The sequence below is a fragment of the Pyxicephalus adspersus genome, chromosome 8 (genome assembly GCF_032062135.1).
Source record: "Pyxicephalus adspersus chromosome 8, UCB_Pads_2.0, whole genome shotgun sequence".
NCBI lineage: Eukaryota > Metazoa > Chordata > Amphibia > Anura > Pyxicephalidae > Pyxicephalus > Pyxicephalus adspersus.
In genome coordinates, this window is record NC_092865.1 from 5,886,547 (window position 1) to 5,905,371 (window position 18,825).

Here is an 18,825-nt window from a genome sequence, read left to right on the forward strand (position 1 = left end):
CAGTAGTCCAGACGAGAGATGATAACAGCGTGTACAAGGAGTTTGGTGGTCTCTGGGGACAGGTAGGGGTGGATTTTGGAGATGTTGCACAGATGAAAGTTGTAGGACCTAGAAAAGTTCTGAATGTATACATTACTTTTTGATATGCTCCAGTGTCAGCTGCACATCATTGCTCTTAACCAGCTTCTTAATGGTGAGAACAATGGACTTTGCCTGTGTAGAGTGCGCCAGTCACCATTGAAAACATAGAAGCACAATTTAGGAAATCATCATTGTTTTTAATACAAGCTGAAGATATAAAATGACTGGAAAGAGATTTCAAAATGAAGTCAACATGGTATCACACACCGAAGATTTTGGTGATGATGTTTTACCCATGTTTTTGGGTGACCTCTTGTTGGACTTTTGGGCCACCTTCTTGATTTCCTACAACAGAAGTTGGGACATTTTCCATTCTTCATGCAGTTTTGATGGTTCTTTTCTACCTGTAGCATCACTTTCTTGTTTTTAGTTAAACATGAGGAGCCTGGCCTAGTGCTCTACAACTCGTTTGAGGTTCCATGTTTTTTTGAGTTGATATTCCTGCAGGCCTGCCATGAAGATTCATGGACTGGTAACTTGAAAAACTACGGCTTTCTGGCCTGGCTGGTTGATTCTTCTATCTAGAACCAATCATTATAAGTTCTTGAACTTATAGTGTGCGAAAAATTCCAGGAGGTCAGAAGATTCTGAGATGCTGCATCCACCATGTACCAATAAAAATCCATATTTAAGGTCTCTTACCTCAATGTTTGTTCAGGCAACAGGTCTTGATGTATTCATACAATGTCCTGTAGATGAGTTGCTGCCCTCGTCAATCTATATGGAATCAACACTACACCATTGTCTGTTATTGCCATTAGCAGCCCTTCCAGGGGCCACAACACAGATACAGGAACCTGGATTATATCTATCCCATTTTAATGTATGGTGGCCTTCCCCATTGCCTGGTACCTGAGGATGGCAACTCTTGCTCTTGGGAAACAGAAGAGAGGAGGGCAGGAGCCACCTTCCGGCATGGACCATGGGATAGGCAAGTATTGTGACATCATAACCAAACTAGTTACTTTTACTACTAGGCCACATCGGTTTTATTGAATTTTTGGGTATTCTCATAACCCCCCTACGGTGATATCATCACTGCAATATCAATGCAATTTTTAGGCATATATATGGCAAGCAATGGGTTATAGAATGACAAAGACTGGAAATTAGGAAAGTTCCTTTACCAAGATTAGCATCGTACATCTTCCCCAAATACTGACATTCAACCAAAGAGAGCGGGAAAATGAAAAGTGCAGCCTTTAAATTATTCCTCATCATCTTTGCCATTTCTTGAGAATTTTATTCAGGTCCAAAATCTGTTGCTGTAATTTATTATGATGTTGAGCAGGCATAAAATCTCTTTTTAATTTGCAGAAAGTGCCTTTAGATGTGGATCTGGCTGCTATGCGAGACCTCGAGCTGAACTTTGCTACACTGAGACAAATACAACCATTGTACTTCGATATGTAAAAAATGTTAAGGCTGCAGAAAAAAATCCTTTTTTTTCCTCCTAAACATCTGCCGACCCCCCCCCAGATGTTAGCATGGAACAGCTGAATGCAAAAGTCTGCCAGTCTGTAAGTGGATTGTGGGAAAAGTGGCCTGGCTTATCCGCATGTACATCCTGGAATGCATTAAACAGTGAGAACTGGGATTTGGGTCTGGGGCAGATTACATCTCTGCTTGTGAACAAAGCTCTTTGCTGTCCATTAGTTGACTTTCCAAATCCCAGTTTCAGTATTAGGATTTGTTGAGGCTCTCCAAGCTCCTGTCCGCTCATTCATGGAGCTCGTTGTTTCTTTCCTTCTCCCCACACACACATAAAAGTCTTTTGGGACTGGAATCTAAGTGCTGTGAATTATTCAGCTCAAGTCTGTTTTATCATGTAATGTTTCTAAGTATGTTCTTTATATGCTGGGGTGTTAGAGGGCGTTTAGAGAATAATATAATTTGTTACATTTGTTGAGATTCATAGAAAACTGCACTGTGGATCAGAACAGAGGAATAGCCAGATATCAGGTAACATAATTACATAGTAAGTCAGGTTCAAAAAGTTTAACCACTAGGGAAAGAATCCAGATAGGGATGAGTGAGAGAAATTTTAATTTGATCTCGCGGTGAATCGGGCCGTTCTTGCTTACCGAACATGTAACCGAGAATGGCGTGTGTAAATTCAGCTGTCGAGATAATACTTTATGGGACCTGCAAGAGCAATCTGGGGAGCTGACAGCTCCGCTCCCCTGATTGCTCTTGCAGCCCTGTTGTATGTGTTCTTGGATAGAGATTTTCTTTCCAAGAACACAGGAGTCCCGCGGCTGTGCTCATCATGAATAAATGCAGCCGTGGGAATCATCCTGTTAAGATTCCCACAGCTGCATTCATTGATGATTACAGCTGCGGGACTCACACTAACAGGAGGAGTACCGTGGCTGCAGCCGTGAGAATCCTCCTGTGTGTGATACCCCGGCACTGGAAGGTAAATGAGGGCTTGCCATTTGCAACCCCTATTTATTGTACAGTGCTGAGCAATATGTTGGCGCTATATTAATACTGTGTCACTTTGTCTTATCAGGGTTCAGTGATAATATCTGTGTACAGACAAAGATTACTTGCTCCTCCCTCACTGCAAAATATCGTATTCTAGGCCCTGACACCTGATGGGGAAGGGTACGGGATGTGACATCATGGCTCCAAAAACAAAAGGCAGTGGCTTTTTGGTGGTGGTTTCAATAAAAAAATAAAGGTAAGAAAGTAGGACTAATTCAATATAAAGTGGTGTTGCTGGCTAAGATGATAGGTTCTCTTTATATCAAGAGGCATTTCCAAAGGAGCAACGACTAGACTGTAAGCTCTTTTACATTTTCACAGTCCACCCTCCAATAATTTGCCAGGTCCAAAAAATTGACATGTCGGGGTCGAACCCATGCTTGTTCTATGAACTCCCGCTTTGCAATGTAATTATCTTATTTGTATCATTATACCATTTACTCTTTTTTATTTTTAGCCAGTTTGAGTGTTATCTACATGTGTATCAATGCTTTGAGTGGAGTGTTCATCAGCATACAAAGCATGAAAACCTTCCCAATCTGCAGAAATACCTGCACACACGGCAAGATGGAGCAGCACTGAAGATACTAAATGGATAAAAAGCTTTTTTCATCATGGAAGAGCCTGTCGGTGCAGCCAGCCAAGCGCAGAGCCGGCTGCATTGACCTGATGGCAAATGTTCCAATTTTTATTACCAAGAAAAACCAGTGCAGAATAAACAATGGTGGGTATAGCCAAGCAATGTTTATTGGGCACTAAAAATGGAGGGTCTTTAAAGTATTTTTATTAAACATGTTGGAGTTGTTTAAAGTATGTTGTAGGTTATAAAATAAAAGACAATTTTCTCTGCTTTGCAATGAATTCAAAAATGAAAGTTACATCATTCTGCAAACATTTCTATGCAAGATATTGTCCCATTGGGGAGCTGTCACTTCTTGTCCAGGACAAGTGAGAAGAATTTCTCCAAACAGAGAGGAATCCCCTTTCAATGTCCCACTCATTCAAAGATTAAGTCGCTTCCAAATATAATATAAAATTATATATATTTATTTTATTTGGCTCAAGTTTTTATTTATGTTCTAAAATTGGCCTCTGGTTACCTTTTCTTGTCCTTCAGCTTTTAGCATCAAAGCAAGAGAAAATTCACTGACACTTTGGACGAGAGAAATCCATTCTGTTCTGATAATGACCAATCCAATATTTTAGTAGCTGTGAGGTACCACTGGACCTGCATGGGTATCCTATACAATCCATGGGTTGGATGTTTAGAGGTTGCCCTTCAGCTGATTGCAGTCTACATGGACCTGGTTATAATCCCAAGCTGCTACTTCTCTCACTATGTTGGGTCAGTTATATATAATGATAAGCGAGAATGCCGGAATTTCCTTTAAGATGGGTTTTCAGTGAAATTTTGCGAAACCATCTGAAATCACTATAGAAGGATTATCATGGCTGCATTCATAAATATAGCCGTTGGAATCCTCCTGTCAGTGAGCAGCCCTCATTCTGACCCGTAGTGCCCGGGGACCTCTCATTGAGAGGAGGATTCTCACGGCTCAGTTCATAAATGCAGCCTCGATATTCCTCCTCTCGAGTCATGCGGCTTGCGTTTAATAATGAACGCGGCCGTGGGAAAGATCAGAGGATTTTTCCCACGCTGCATTCATTCATGAGCAGTCATCGAGACTCACTTTGTGTTGCTGGGTAGAGAAACTCTATGCAGGAACACATAGTACAGGACTGCAAGAGCAATCAGGGGAGAGGAGCTGACAGCTATGCGCCCCTGACTGGTCTTGCAGGTCCCAAAAATTTGGTCTCGCCGAAAGAATTTACAAAGGCCGCTCTTGCCTACATGTTTGGTAAGCAAGAACGACCTAATTCGCCGCAAGACTGAATTTAAAAAATTTGCTCACTCATCCTTAGTTATATAGAGAATGATCAATATTTAGTGAAAAGATGGGGGGCCACCTAGAACAAGCTAGAGGGAGGCTTTGGATCACATTTATGAAATGTGAGAAAATTAGAAGCATTGCCAATGCGTTTTGAGGGAACAGGCCTTCCCATTTCAGAGCTTGATGCTATAATGTATCAGGGGACATCTCTGCTTGTGAACAAAGCTCTTTGCTGTCCATTAGTTGACTTTCCAAATCCCAGTTTCAGTATTAGGATTTGTTGAGGCTCTCCAAGCTCCCGTCCGCTCATTCATGGAGCTCGTTGTTTCTTTCCTTCTCCCCACACACACATAAAAGTCTTTTGGGACTAGAATCTAAGTGCTGTTAATTATTCAGCTCAAGTCTGTTTTATCATGTAACATAAAACATATCGATACACAGATGTCTCATCCGCATTTAAAGTTGCGCTGAGCATTACACGGATGGCGTCAGGAACGCAGCTGACGGTTACATTTTGAAGCATTAATGACCTCCTATAAGTTTATGGTTTATGACAGCGAACGGGAAGAAATCTATATGGCAGACAAACACAACTCATTGATCATGGCTATCCGAAAACAGACCTTAAGTATATTACTAATGTCTATTTAACAGCAGACGGTATATATATTTAATGTTAAAACATGGGTGCAGCAAATAAATCAGGGACAACGTCAACTGATGACTGTTTTGTAATTACAACGTATTGATTTTTTTTCTTTTATTGTATGTATTAAGATGATTGTATATTAAGTAACTTGATGCTGAACACATCACTTGATTTGGTGTTCAATGCTGGGAAGACACGGGGCTTATGGTCCAGTTTTGGGGCAGAACCGGGAAAGAACTAGAGTGTTAGCTCCTAAACCAAACTTATAAGGCCATCATGGAAAAAAAAAGTAATTAGGGTAATCTTTTAATGGAACCTGAGATGCTTATCTCTCACTATGGATACATTCTTCAATGGTTCCTGTTATGTGTCCAGCATAGGAGGTTAAGATTTCTAAAACAGGACAAATAAAAATATTATTTGACCTTTCTCTACATAAAGGCAATCCAGCTGGAAGTTACCATAAACAAAATGCTTCCAGGACTGTTTTTTTTTTTTAATACAGCAAATGATTTGACTTCTTGCATGTTGCATTCCCTGCAGATTGTGCATGGAGTACAGGGACAGGGACTCTGCACACTTCATCTGCAAGGTAAGCCCGGAGTACAGAAAGGAGATATCCATTGACCCAAATCCACACCGATGTGTCAGAAGGGAAAAATAAGAGGCCCTGTCATGCCATAATCATTCTGGTCCTTCTTTTCTCCAAGCGTCATGTCCTTTCTTTGTAAGTGCAGGGACTTGTGGTCCCCATTGTCAGTATGTGCTAAAGCTGGAATTTGTTGCTGCCACTATTTGATCTTGCTGTACATAATACAGTACATGCTGGGGCTGATTTTGATGTCAAATAAATGCCAAACTATTGCCATTCAATGCAGCTCTCCATAACACTGGGGGATATAAATGTGAACCCTGGATACCCTACACCAGCCTTTCTCAACCTTTTTAACATGGGGGGACCCTTGAAATAACTTTCAGGTCTTCAGGGAACCCCTTCTATAATTCCCATATCCAAAACTCACAGTATATTAGTATGGTGGTCAGTAGGAAGAATTCCTCTTACATTGCTGGTAATTGGAAAGAATATCACCCTTACACATATCAAAAAAGATAATTGGTGTCACTGAAATGAGAGGCACAATCTGCTGAAGGAACCTTTCTGGATGAACCCTAGGATCTAAAGGAACCATGGCGGACAATCACTGCCTTATACTTTTTAAAACTAAAAAAAAAGTTTTGACTATAGCTCCACATCTGTATGGATGTTATCAACACCAATCCAGCAAACTAAACTTCAAACAAGTGACAGAGATCGCCAAGTGCACACGAATATCCCAAAATTTGAAGCGGCACTTCAACCACCTTTATAAAGGTGCTCAGCATTCCAATGTTGGCCAGGGTGTGGGGTTCCCTAGGTCTCCTGAATGTCACCCATACCACCAATTGTGAGTTCCCAACACCCATTTGTGTTGCCAGCCTTAGGTTAATTATTATTATTATTAGACAGTATTTATATAGCGCCATCATATAATGCAGCGCTGTCTATAGCCATGTCACTAGCTGACCCTCAAAGTACTCACATTCTAATGTCCCCACCATAGTCATATTTCATTATTACAGTCTAAGGACAATTTTGGGGGAAGCCAATTAACTTAACTGCATGTTTTTGGAATGTGGGAGGAAACCGGAGTACCCGGAGAAAACCCACACAAACACAAGGAGAAACTACAAACTCCATGCAGATAGAGCCTGGCTGAGATTAGAACCTAGGACCTAGCGCTGCAAAGGCCAGAGTGCTAACCACTGGGCCACCATGCTGTCCTAATTCTACAATACTACGAGCAGAAGTCCTGATAGACAAATCCAGAACACAGATCAGGCGAAAACCGAAACAGCGACCCAGAGGTGGCACGTCATCTGGAATGTCCGGCCTGATTAGATGTGATGACCAAATCTTCCATTTTGGCTGAAGTTCTTCGAGCTCACACCTTGTTGCATCAGGAACTTTTCCATCAAGACGCTCAGCACTCGGGAGCGGCCGGCAATCTCAAGGCCTGATTACAAATAGAAGGACGTAAGGGAGAGGTCACGAAATATGAGCAAACAATAGTGAAGGTGCCAGAACGTCTTTTATACAAACTCATCACGGTAATTAAAACGATTCCGGGATTTTGGCAATAGTCAAAAAAAGTCAGCAGAATAATCTGCAAATTGAGCAAGAACCTGTGAGCGATGACTCCGGAGGCTTCACTTTAATCAGAATGGATTTTATTATTATAATAAATTTGAGGTTTGAGAAGTTCTGGACATCGGTTCGTTGCTGATGCGAGGGTCATCACCGGGTGCCACCCGCACCAATTTTTGTATTGCTGATTTTTATTGGGAATCTGGGGCTCAATGGAGGACCAATTGCTGTCAACTTTTTTGTGCCGGTGTCAAACCCAGATGTTAGGAGACCCCAAAGGAGACCCCCATCTGGTTACTTGTTCAGGGACAGGGATTTAAAGAGTGAAATCAAGAGAATCAGCACAATACCCAAGCAGCTAGCATTTCCTAAATGAAGGGGGCAGTAATGGTAACATCCATTTCCACCAAAAATAAGGGGATCAGTGGTGAATGGAGACAGAGGGGGACCAGTGGTGAATGGGGACATAGGGGGAGAAGTGGTGAATGGGGACAGGGGAGAAGTGGTGAATGGAAACAGACGGGAGCATAAAGTACTGGTAACTGGGGAGTAGTGGTCGCAGGGAAAATAACTTTTTTTCCAAAACTTAACCTTCAACCAAACCCCCAAATACACATTTGAAGCTCATATCTGTAAACTAGGTTTCCTGCCTGAATATTGAACTTCTGTTCAAGCAGTTTTGTGATGTACACTCCTCTTGCAGGGTGACACCACTTTTCACCATTTCCTATTTTATCATTATTTTCTAATTCCTGGATCCCCATGGAGGAGACGAGGTGCCACAAAAAGCTGCAAAGCCAAACCAGATAATAAAATGTCAGCTGATTAGCTCTGCAGTCTGTTGGGTATTAACTGGACCACAAGACCGTCTGGACAGAACCATAAGTCATTCTGGAGCCCAAGTCCACCAACGCTCATTTCCAATTGTTTGCCTGGAGTACCGCTTTAAGACTATTTTTTCTTTAATTGCCAGATACATTAGGGGAGGAAGAAATGGCTGAAATGTAAAATGGCAGCACCTTTGCTGAAGATTTATCATGCGGCGGGTTCGGCGCGGGGCGGAGAGGCAGGTGACTGGCAGTTCTGCATTAGCGAGAGCCCGGGGAAACCATAAAAACGTAAGTGGTATCACACTATTGATTTTCTCTCTCTTTCTCAGCGCCGGCAAATGAGAAAAGAAAAAAAAGGTACGGCTGAGACGCACTGGTCCATCTAGAAATTTTAATTATAACATAAATAAATCATTTTACTTGCTGCCCTTGCATATAAACAAAGGAAGGGACGGCATGCTTAAATACGCTTGTCAGTGCTCGGTGACTAATGAGAGCCAAGAAAGTACAATGTAACATTGATTGAACCTGCGAAAGATTTCAGATGGGCTAATGAGGAACTACAAGTCCCAGCATGCCATGTGAGGTCATCCCCTGCTTATGGATTGGAGGCTTTGTCTTTGGGAAAACCTTTTTTTGGCTACATACATAAGTTTGATTCTGTACAGTATCAGCAGCACACTGGAGTGTCAGACCGCTGCTCTAACACAAAGATCACTGGGCAGGTCTTCAGAGGGAGAACACGCCCCCTGCACAGTGATCCAATCAACAACATTCATTCTATCTGAGCAGAGTCATTGATTGGAGGACTGTGCAGATTTTTCGGGCTATAGAAGACCTGGACTGCTGGGTGTTGTTAGAACAGCGGTCTGACTCTCCAGTGTGCCCCATACAAGTCAATGGGAATACAAAAGCAGCTTAAAGCTGCTTAGATGGAGGTCAGTTGCAGGTGTATGTAAGTCTTAACAATAATCTCTCTTTTGAAGGTTTTGTTATATTTGTTTAACAAACTGAAAAAAAAAACACGTGGTGATCCCGTCAGAATTCCAGTTAATCCGATAACTTCCTGTGCTCTTTGCTACACTGTTCCAAGTTCTCTCTGTGGACTACAAAAAAATCCATTGTATTTTATTAAAAAAAGAAGATGGGATGGATTCTGTAGCCCTGTCCTAGGGTGACAACATTTCTCCTTTATATTAACTGTGACTGTAAGTAGTCACCATAGGACAGGAAGTTAAAAATAGAGGAAGAAAAGCCTGAAAAGAGAACTAATGAAGATACCACAAAGGTGATAAAAAAATATCAGGGAGGGCCCAAGCATAACTTTGCTCCATGGCACAAGAAGAGTGGGGTCATCTAAGATTTCCTAGAGGGCTGCCAGGGTCTCTTACCTGCCAAGCGCTCCAGCACGGCTCCCTGTCCTGCTAAATTTGCATGTTCTTGTCTCCGCCTCCTGTACTGTCCAATCACAACAGAGGAGGTGGGGAATTTAGGAACATATAACAGAAACCTGTAGGTGAGGATCTGATATTTCAGTGTCATAGCATACACAAGTGGAACATTGCAAGAAGAAGCAGATTCCATGCAGCTTGTTCATTCTGATATTGGAAAATGGAAAATGTGGTCATTACGGTTAAAGCTGCCGCCTGGGTAACTATGACCCCCTCACCTGTGGTATATCAATCAGACATGTATCAGGGCACAGGCATAGGGGAGATGATGATTATTGGTGTCACGCAGGTTCTTTCAGATGGTCACCTTGTTGATGACAGTGAGTATGACAAAATATTCCGGCTTCCTTCAAGCCTTTAATAAATACTGAAAGCTTCCCTGTGATGAATGAGATGAATGAAGCCGCTTACTTTGCACTGGGCAGATTTTCAAGAGCCTGCGTTTACCTGGTCACTCAAAGCTAATTATATTCCCTCTGATAATGGAGCAAAGGGCCTTGTCTCCGGTATGAAATAAAATGATGGCATGAGGCTCGGGATGACCCAACATAGAGGATGAATGACCCAGATGCTAAAATCTTATATCGGCAATATTAAAAGCTGCAGAAAAGTATATTTGTAAAAACGTATTACAGTAGAAATATAAAAAAAATATCCATGTAGTACTTCTCACTGCCTCTAGATGTCCTCAGTGTGATGGCCAGCATTATTTAACCCACCTTATTGGACCTGCCTGAGCACATGACTGAGCAGTGAAAGTAGGTGGACTCAGCTCTTTGTTTCTCCTTCTATCAGCATGCATCTTGTAATCAAGGGGTTGGCCCTTTGTGTTGCTTATTCCTCTCATACTCCATCCCTGCTGTGCAAGAGTCCAATATCAGAACAAATTCAGGTACTTACACTGCTTGTATTAAAATCAAAGTCCATCTACTCATGTACTTATTATCATGGTGCAGCGATAATTTGCGTCTTTTTAAGAAATCACAAAGGGGGTCCTAGTAGCTAAAATCTGGAGCAGATTATCGAACTATATCTATAAAGCGCCAACATAATATGCAGCGCTGTACATAATTATTCCTAAACTATATTTATATAGCGCCAACATATTCTGCATCACTCCTTATCATTATCAATTAAGTATATTTCTATAGTGCTAACATATTCTGTAGCACTGTACATTAGTATTAATAAACAGTATTTATATAGCACCAACATATAACACAGTGCTGTACATTAAATAGGGGTTGCAAAAGACAGACAGATACAGACGGTGACACAGGAGGAGGAGAGGACCCTGCCCCGAAGAGCTTACAATCTAAATGATCAAGCATGAAGATGCAAATTTATGGACAAATCACCAACAAAAATTAACTGAAAAAAAAAGTGGAAAACTTTCAATATTAATCTGCCCCACCTATTCATTCCACCCCCATCTTTTTTTTTACCCCCATATTGTTAGCTGTGTGCTATGAAGTGTTGGCTGATTGCCAATCCTTGCCAGGTCGCCATCTTTCGGTTGCTGGCAGTGCCAACATTGGAGGGCACAAAGGGTACTTTTCTACCCAATCTTATAGGAGATATATACTCAAAAATAAAAAATAAAATAAAAACACACCTTCAATCCCTCAGTGCAGTCCAATCACTCCGGGAATGTCCGGCATCTGGTCCCGTGTTGTCTCGGCATACGCGCTGGAGCCAACGCTCCGGGCGCCGCCATCTTCTTCTTTCAGGTTCTTCATCCTACGTCACCCGACCCAGGCGCGAGATCTGGTGACCTAGGATGCAAAAACAGTTTCTGCGCATGCGTGAGATTGGCTCATTTTTCTTTTTGAGCAAAAGCCTCCCGGGATTTGTGACGTAGGTATAGCGGGAGGCTTTGCGCTCCCATTCATTCTCCACCGCCTAGGCAGCCAATTAGGGGGCGGTGCTGCACCCTTTTTTTTTTTTTTTAAGGGTGTTGCACCTAATTTAAAAAAAATAATTTATGCCTTACATAAAAGGGTTCTCTACTCTACTAAGTGAAAATTCTGAGTTCAGGTACGCATTAAAACTTTTTACAAATGTGGAAATTTTTTGCACTTAGGAAGTTTAGCACCCAGAATTTTCTGATGGCCCTGGCTGTCTGTGTGGCCAGCATACCGTGCCAGTCATTGCCCAGCAGGTCACTTTTTATATATTTGTGCCTTTCCTCCATGCGGTTGGCTGACCCTTGGCTGAATGCTCAGCAGAGGTGTGAGAATTCCAGCACATGGAGGACAGGAGATGGGGGAGAATTCCGTGAATGGGAGGCGATGTGTCAGTATGATCACTGCAGGCTTCCCTATCCAGGCTCTGTTTATATAACACACAGCTCCGTTATAGGATATGTTTATTGGAATGACGCCACCGCTATCTGCGGACGCCGGGAGGGGAAATGCGTTCAGGCCATTAATCGCTCGCTGAAGACAAAACTTGCTGAGTATACTCCTAAAATTCGGTTAGGTTTCTTTTACTCCTTTCACAAGTTATCGCCCGCGTCACCGTCTGGGCAAACTATACGCATAGCAAACCTGCCGATGGGTGATCTGAAATTCTTTGTAGTTTTGTGTAACATTGTACTTCTTTTGGCAATGCATTTATCTAATCTTTCTCTAGAAAGACGGTGCCAACTTTGTTAAGGCATCATCCGTGGTCAGCGTCTTCTTTCTGGACAGAGATGGCAGCTCAACCTATGCCGTGTCCACAATCGGCCCCTATTGCAACCTCTCATATATTGTGATTTGCTACAAAGTTACAATACTGCACTCTGATCACAAAGTGGGGGGAGGATTGGGAACTGAGGAAAGGCTTCTTTCCACCTGCAGCAGACTGATGACATCATCCGAGAATAGGCAAGGTCAATGACAGGAGCTGGGCTTCTTAACCATAAAAAAGTTTGAAAAATTTCCATGACGTCAATATAGGCAACCCTTGCCCATTTGTAGTAGGTGTGTAGGGGGTCACCGTGCACTCTTCATGCAGTATGTAAACCAATACTTTAGGTTGCACAATACGGATGCAAAGAAACCAACATTGGAGCAGACTTAAAACATGCAAAGCATCTTACTATTACCAGGAGTCTGGAGCTAGTATCATTAACGGTGTATCAAACTCAACTCAACAATATATCCAATTCAGGATTTGTCAGGAATTATCATTTCTATTTCTCTGTATGTCCCAGGTATATAAATGGAGCGGTTGTACTTCCTGTATAGACATATGTTGGATAAGCCTGCCGTTATTTGTGTGTACCAGCAGCGGGGGGGGGGGATGATATCTGAATGGGTACAAGGAGAGGTTAGCTGTAACCAATAAATCAGCTCGGAGCCAACAGCATCACCCAGCTGCTCCCATCACTCACCTCATAAATAGATTTAATCCATGGCTGGGACCGGCTATGATTACAGAGTTTCCTCTCCATAGCGAGCCGTGCTTGCAGCTGAGAATCTAGCTGCATCATCATAGGACAGGTGAGATATTATACAGCAGATCTGAACAAAATCTCTTATATGGCACAAAGTCACTCAAATCTGGGATTTATGTATTCATTGTAGCAAGATTATGAAAGGGTTGTGGGTTTTGGATATACATCACTAAAAAAACAGCCTATCCAATCACTAGAGAGCAATGACATCACCGAGAATGCTGCCTATCCAATCACCAGAGACTAGTGGCATCACTGAAAATGTAGCCTATCCAAAAACTAGAGACCAGTGACATCACTGAGAATGCCGCCTATCCATTTGCTAGAGAGCAGTGACATCACCGAGAATGCAGCCTATCCAATTACTAGAGACCAGTGACATCACTGAGAATGCAGCCTATCCAATCACCAGAGACTGGTGACATCACTGAAAATGTAGCCTATCCAATAACTAGAGACCAGTGACATCACTGAGAATGCCGCCTATCCATTTGCTAGAGATCAGTGACATCACCGATAATGCAGCCTATCAATTCGCTAGAGACCAGTGACATCACTGAGAATGCAGCCTATCCAATTACTAGACACCGGTGACATCACTGAGAAGGCAGATTATTTTCTCATAATAATATTATGAAAGCATTGGATCATAAAATGATTGATTGGTGACTAGATTCCCTGATTTTATTTATTTCCCTACACAAAGCTTTACAATGACAAATTTCCTCTTTTTCAGGTAACATTGAGGAATGATGAGACCCGTCCATCCTCCTGGGCGCAGATTACAGGAGGACACGTGGCGCTGAGTGGCTGGTGTAATCAGAAGAGGTCTAATGCTTTCCTTTTGTTGTCACGCTGAGGATTGGGGAAGATAAGGCTCGTTATTGAATCCACATTAGCCCGGCTGCGCAGTTTATCTGTCTGAACGTCCGTAACATCAAACTCTTCCTTCCCGGAGATATCGATACAATTATCCCAGATTACTGGGCCTAGAAATCATCTGGCCCTAATACACGCCGGGTAACTCTTTCATCCCTGCAGCCCTAGTAGAGGCTGGAGCAAAAACCACGGGGCACATATGGAAAATACCAAAAGCAAGACCTTAGAATGTCTCTAAACCTAAAAACATCATTTTCTTTATTTCAGATGTAAAAAAATTAATGGCAGGAAAAAGATGGGGTGTTAAAGTTTACCCCTTTAAATATCTGGGGTATTGTGATCATTGACTATACAGGTAGTCCTCAGGTTACATACCAGATTGTTCTTAAGTTGAATTTGTATGTAAGTCGGAACAAGTAAATTATTTTAATAAATGCCATTAGGACAGATGTCTGTCTCAACATATTATTAGGCAGCATGGTGTCAGTTACTGTATAAAATTCTTACTGTGAGCTAATCACAAACACAGCAAAAAAAAAAAAACTTTATGTAGCCTAGACATTTACTAAATTGTGGAGCAAGCTGTGCTTTGATATGCAAAAAGAAACAAGTGCAGAGTTTGGTCATTAAAGAGTTACAAGAGGTTGCAGAAGAGCTCAGTCCTTAAGATCACCCAAAAACTCAGCTGTGTTTAGCAAAAGATTTCTTCTGCAAGTCGTGCAATCCGCCCCCTCCCCCCATCAAGCCTCTGTCCTGCACACGAGCGAGAGGGGAAGCCCCTTTCAAATCTAAGAGTCGTCTAGATGTCCTTAACCAGGGGACTAGCTATGCATTGAATTCTGTAATAATGCAATAATAATAAACTAAAGAAAGACAAAAAACTCCAGACATGTCTTAGCCCCACGCATTTCACCTATTGGCTTCTTCAGGGATATTGTTGAGGACATTTAGGTTGATTCAAGTTGAGGTCGGTATTTGTAGAACTTTCAAGTGAAGAAAAGTCCAAGGTAAATGGTGTCTCCAGGTCCTTTGATGATATTCCCATACAGGTGCTCTTTAACGCACCACTTAGCTTGCTTTTTCTTCAATTGGAAGCAAAATAAGGAAATCGTCTGAAAAATTGCAAGTGGCACATCCAAGGATTGGTAAGCTGCACCATCACACTTTTGGCTTTGGGGTCAGATTGGCTTTAGGTGATCATTCAGATTTTACTGGCTGCATGCTTGTTGGGGTCCGGGATTTAATTTATTGAAGTCCTATATAGCCAGGTATAAAGGGGCAACCTACCTAACATCACCAGCAAGAAGTGACTTTAGAATGTGTCTAACGGGGTTATATTAAGTATGTAAAAGCCAAAACTAATTTTTACCATTTTTAGTTGAATACAAAATGGTAAATCCCCGTCAGGTCAATTTTGCAGCCCATTGTGTGATACTTTCTTCACTTCAATTGCCATCACTCTGCTGCAGGCAGGAGGAAGCATTTCCTAAGTCTCCACCCACCACAGTGATCAGATTGCGACATTGTAACAACTCTTAGATTGTAAGCTCTTCTGGGCAGGGTCCTCTCCTCCTCCTGTGTCACTGTCTGTCCCTCATGTGCAACCCCTATTTATTGTACAAATATGTTTGCACTATATAAATACTGTTTATTAATGATAAGTGTTGGGGGTTAGGCATGAGCGAGAATGCCTCCGACAGTCCCACAAAATTTTCCTCGAACTTCAGATGGGTCTGTGAAATTTCGGCAGACTGATTTCGCGAATCCACAGTCCAGGTTCCCACGGTCCCTGAGCTGTACTGCGGTCACAGCTGATTGGAGGCACGAGCCTCCAATCAGCTGTGACCGCAGGCGTACTACTGAACTCAAATGACCTCTCAATAGAGAATCTCCATTGAGAGGTCATATGAGTTCAGTACGCCTGCGGACACGACCGCATGGTGAATCACAAGGCCGTTCTTGCTTACATGTTCGGTAAGCGAGAAAGGCCCGATTCGCCGAACTTAAAAATCTTGCTCGCTCATCCATATTGGGGATAAGTCAAAGTGTGAAGGGTTAAGTTTAGGGCTGTTAGGGTGCAAAATTTGAAAGTTCTGCATCAAAGAAATAAAATCCTGAGGTCAGTGCATGAAACAGCAAAAACAAAAAGTTTTGCATTAGATGCTGCTGTTTTTTTTTTTTTTGGCCTTGCGGTTTTTATGCGGATTCAGACCGATCCATCAAACGTGAGCACAGCGCTTCGATTTGAAAAAAGAAGAATAGCAAAACCCCAAAACGGCCCCTGGAGAACTGACTGTAAAATGTCCCGGCTGGACCCTTCATTACTCCGGTGTGATGAATATTCAGCGCTCAGAGTACAGGACCTCACAAATCTCCCCCTGACAAGCTGACAGCTACAATTTCCCTGAGTGACATGAGGACCACTGGCAGACAAATAGTTAAACTGCTGCCATCTAGTGGGGAAAGAGAATTATGAGCGCACAAATCATTTGCAGCGTAGGAGCGTAGGTCAAAGCAAGATTTAAAAAACACATGGCAATATATTTTTGCAACAAATGCAGTTTTCCCCAATAAAGAAAAAAAAGTTGCAAAACGATTATTTATACAGAACTGGTTCTTCTCTAATGCATCACATACACTCAAAAAAACAAAATATCAAGAGGTAGGAGCTAAATGACAAAAGAAACATGCAGTGTCAAAAATAAAGCCCTGGCTGCTGATGGCTTTTTCATGATGCTGCGTAATGTATGGCACACAAAGCCAGCTGGTGGAAATAGTGGGCTTCATTTATTAAAACTCTCCAAGACTGGAGAAGATAGATTATCATGGGAGAACCTGTGTGATCCAGCAAACCTGGAATGGATTTCTTAAAAATAATCTGCTATTAGTTGGCAAAGGACCAGATCCATTCCAGGTTTACTGGATCTCCGAGGCTCTCCCATGATAGTCTATCTTCTCCAGTCTTGGAGAGATTTAATACATCAAATCCAATGTTATATCGTTAGTGGCCGTCCAATGGCCGCAGAGGTTCGCTGTCTTCCCAGAAGTCCGTCATGGATCTGGTGCCTGCAGCAATTGCACAAGTCTGTGCTATAATCAGCAAGGGTGCTTTGCATTCTTACCAATTCTCACAAGTTTGGTTCCTCATGATAGGAGCTAACAATCTATCGTCCAATCCATAGTCATACATCTTGCACAAGGCCAACTTGGGGGAGGTGGGGGCAATTATTTGCCAATATGTGTTTTCAAGTATGAAGAATATTATATATTTGATATAACTAGAACTCCCATAGAAAACCCAAGCAAACAAGAAGCATGCATGCAAACTCCAATATTATCATACCAATATTTTTATATAGCGCCAACATATTACGCAGCGCTGGCAGTGGCAGGGTTGGGATACACTTTGCCAATGCCAAGGTGCTGGAGCTGTTACAACAATTGGTTTAACCCATAGGAAATAAAGGTGATCATCACCACCCTCACCTTCTTGCAGTGTTACTTTGTCCTAATACTGTGCTATTATTATTTTTTATGATTAATAAACAAGATTTATATAGCTCCAACATATTACACAGCTCTGTACATTAAATAGGGATTGCAAATGGCAGACAGATACAGACAGTGACACAGGAGGAGGAGAGGACCCTGCCCTGAGGAGCTTACAATCTAGGAGGTTGGGAAAGTATCACACAATATAATCTTGTATTCATATAGCACCCACATATTATGTAGCACTTTACAAAGTTCATAGTCATGTGACTAGATTGCAAGCTCCTTTGGGGGATAAATCATTTCCCGCGATATTAAGATGTAACTAACCCAGTCTATGGCTAACTTTGGAGGAAAGAGAATCAAACTCACTGCCTATTTATGGGATTTGGGAGGGAACCGGCGTACCCAACATGCAAACAAAGGGAGAACATATAAACCCCTTGCAGATTGTGTCCTGGCCCAGATTCAGTCTTGGGACCCAGTGCTGCAACAGTGAGAGTGCTAGCCTCTGAGCCAACTCTGCCGCCTTGGCTAAAGTACCTTAGTCCAGATTATATTCCTTGTGCTGCAAGGCCAGTGTATTACCCACTGAGCCACGGTCCATTGAATATTTATTGTCAGCTGGTAACAGTGTGGTATAAGCCCTGTCTATTGTATTTTGCTAAACTACTCAACCACCCCCACTCTCCACAAAAGTTTAACTTTTAAACAAACCATCATGAGAACTAGGAGGACGATGTGGCTTCCTGTGATAACACAGGAAGTGTGCAGGGGACACAGAACTGCTCTGAATATCTAAAATAAGGACAATAAATGTTCCCCTACCATTAATCCTCGCTCTGCTCCTGTCCACCATCAAGATTTGGATACACCTCTATAAAAATGCAGAATGATGAGAGGAGCAATGAGCACAGTGTGAATGTGAACCTTAGAAGCTCTCCATTAAAATATGTGAAAGGCAAAAGAAACTAAGCCTAAAACTTTTATTGTGGATGATGCACGGAAGAGTTAAAACCCTTTTCAATGGGCCATTGGTGAGATTTATCTTCACTTCCTGTTCTGTGGATGTAAGAAGTAGAAGGACAACTCTCCGAAATAAGAACAAATCCCATCTCAGGTGCCCCAAGTGAAAGATTTCCCCCAAAAATGACACCACGGCAAATAACAGACCGGTATCCCAGAATCCTCAGCTTAGCTGCTGGACTGCATCGTGATTTTGTTTTTAATCCTGTAAACGCTCATAGCATGAAAATAATCCAGAAATCTGTAACAATTGTGGGCACGCTGAAGTTGATATATGGTCCTTTCTGTCGGTGGGTAAAGCGGCTCTGTACTCCAAATAGTAATAATTATTTATGTGTCGATTCTGTA

General features: G+C 42.1%; 1 long non-coding RNA gene across 1 annotated transcript; it reads left to right on the forward strand.

Moving 5' to 3' along the window:
• The first annotated feature begins 13,051 nt into the window (after window positions 1–13,051).
• LOC140337433 (uncharacterized) lies at window positions 13,052–14,409 on the forward strand. The gene is made up of 2 exons (XR_011922047.1): window positions 13,052–13,126; window positions 13,817–14,409. It is a non-coding gene; the product is annotated as an uncharacterized lncRNA (long non-coding RNA).
• Window positions 14,410–18,825: the final 4,416 nt, after the last annotated feature.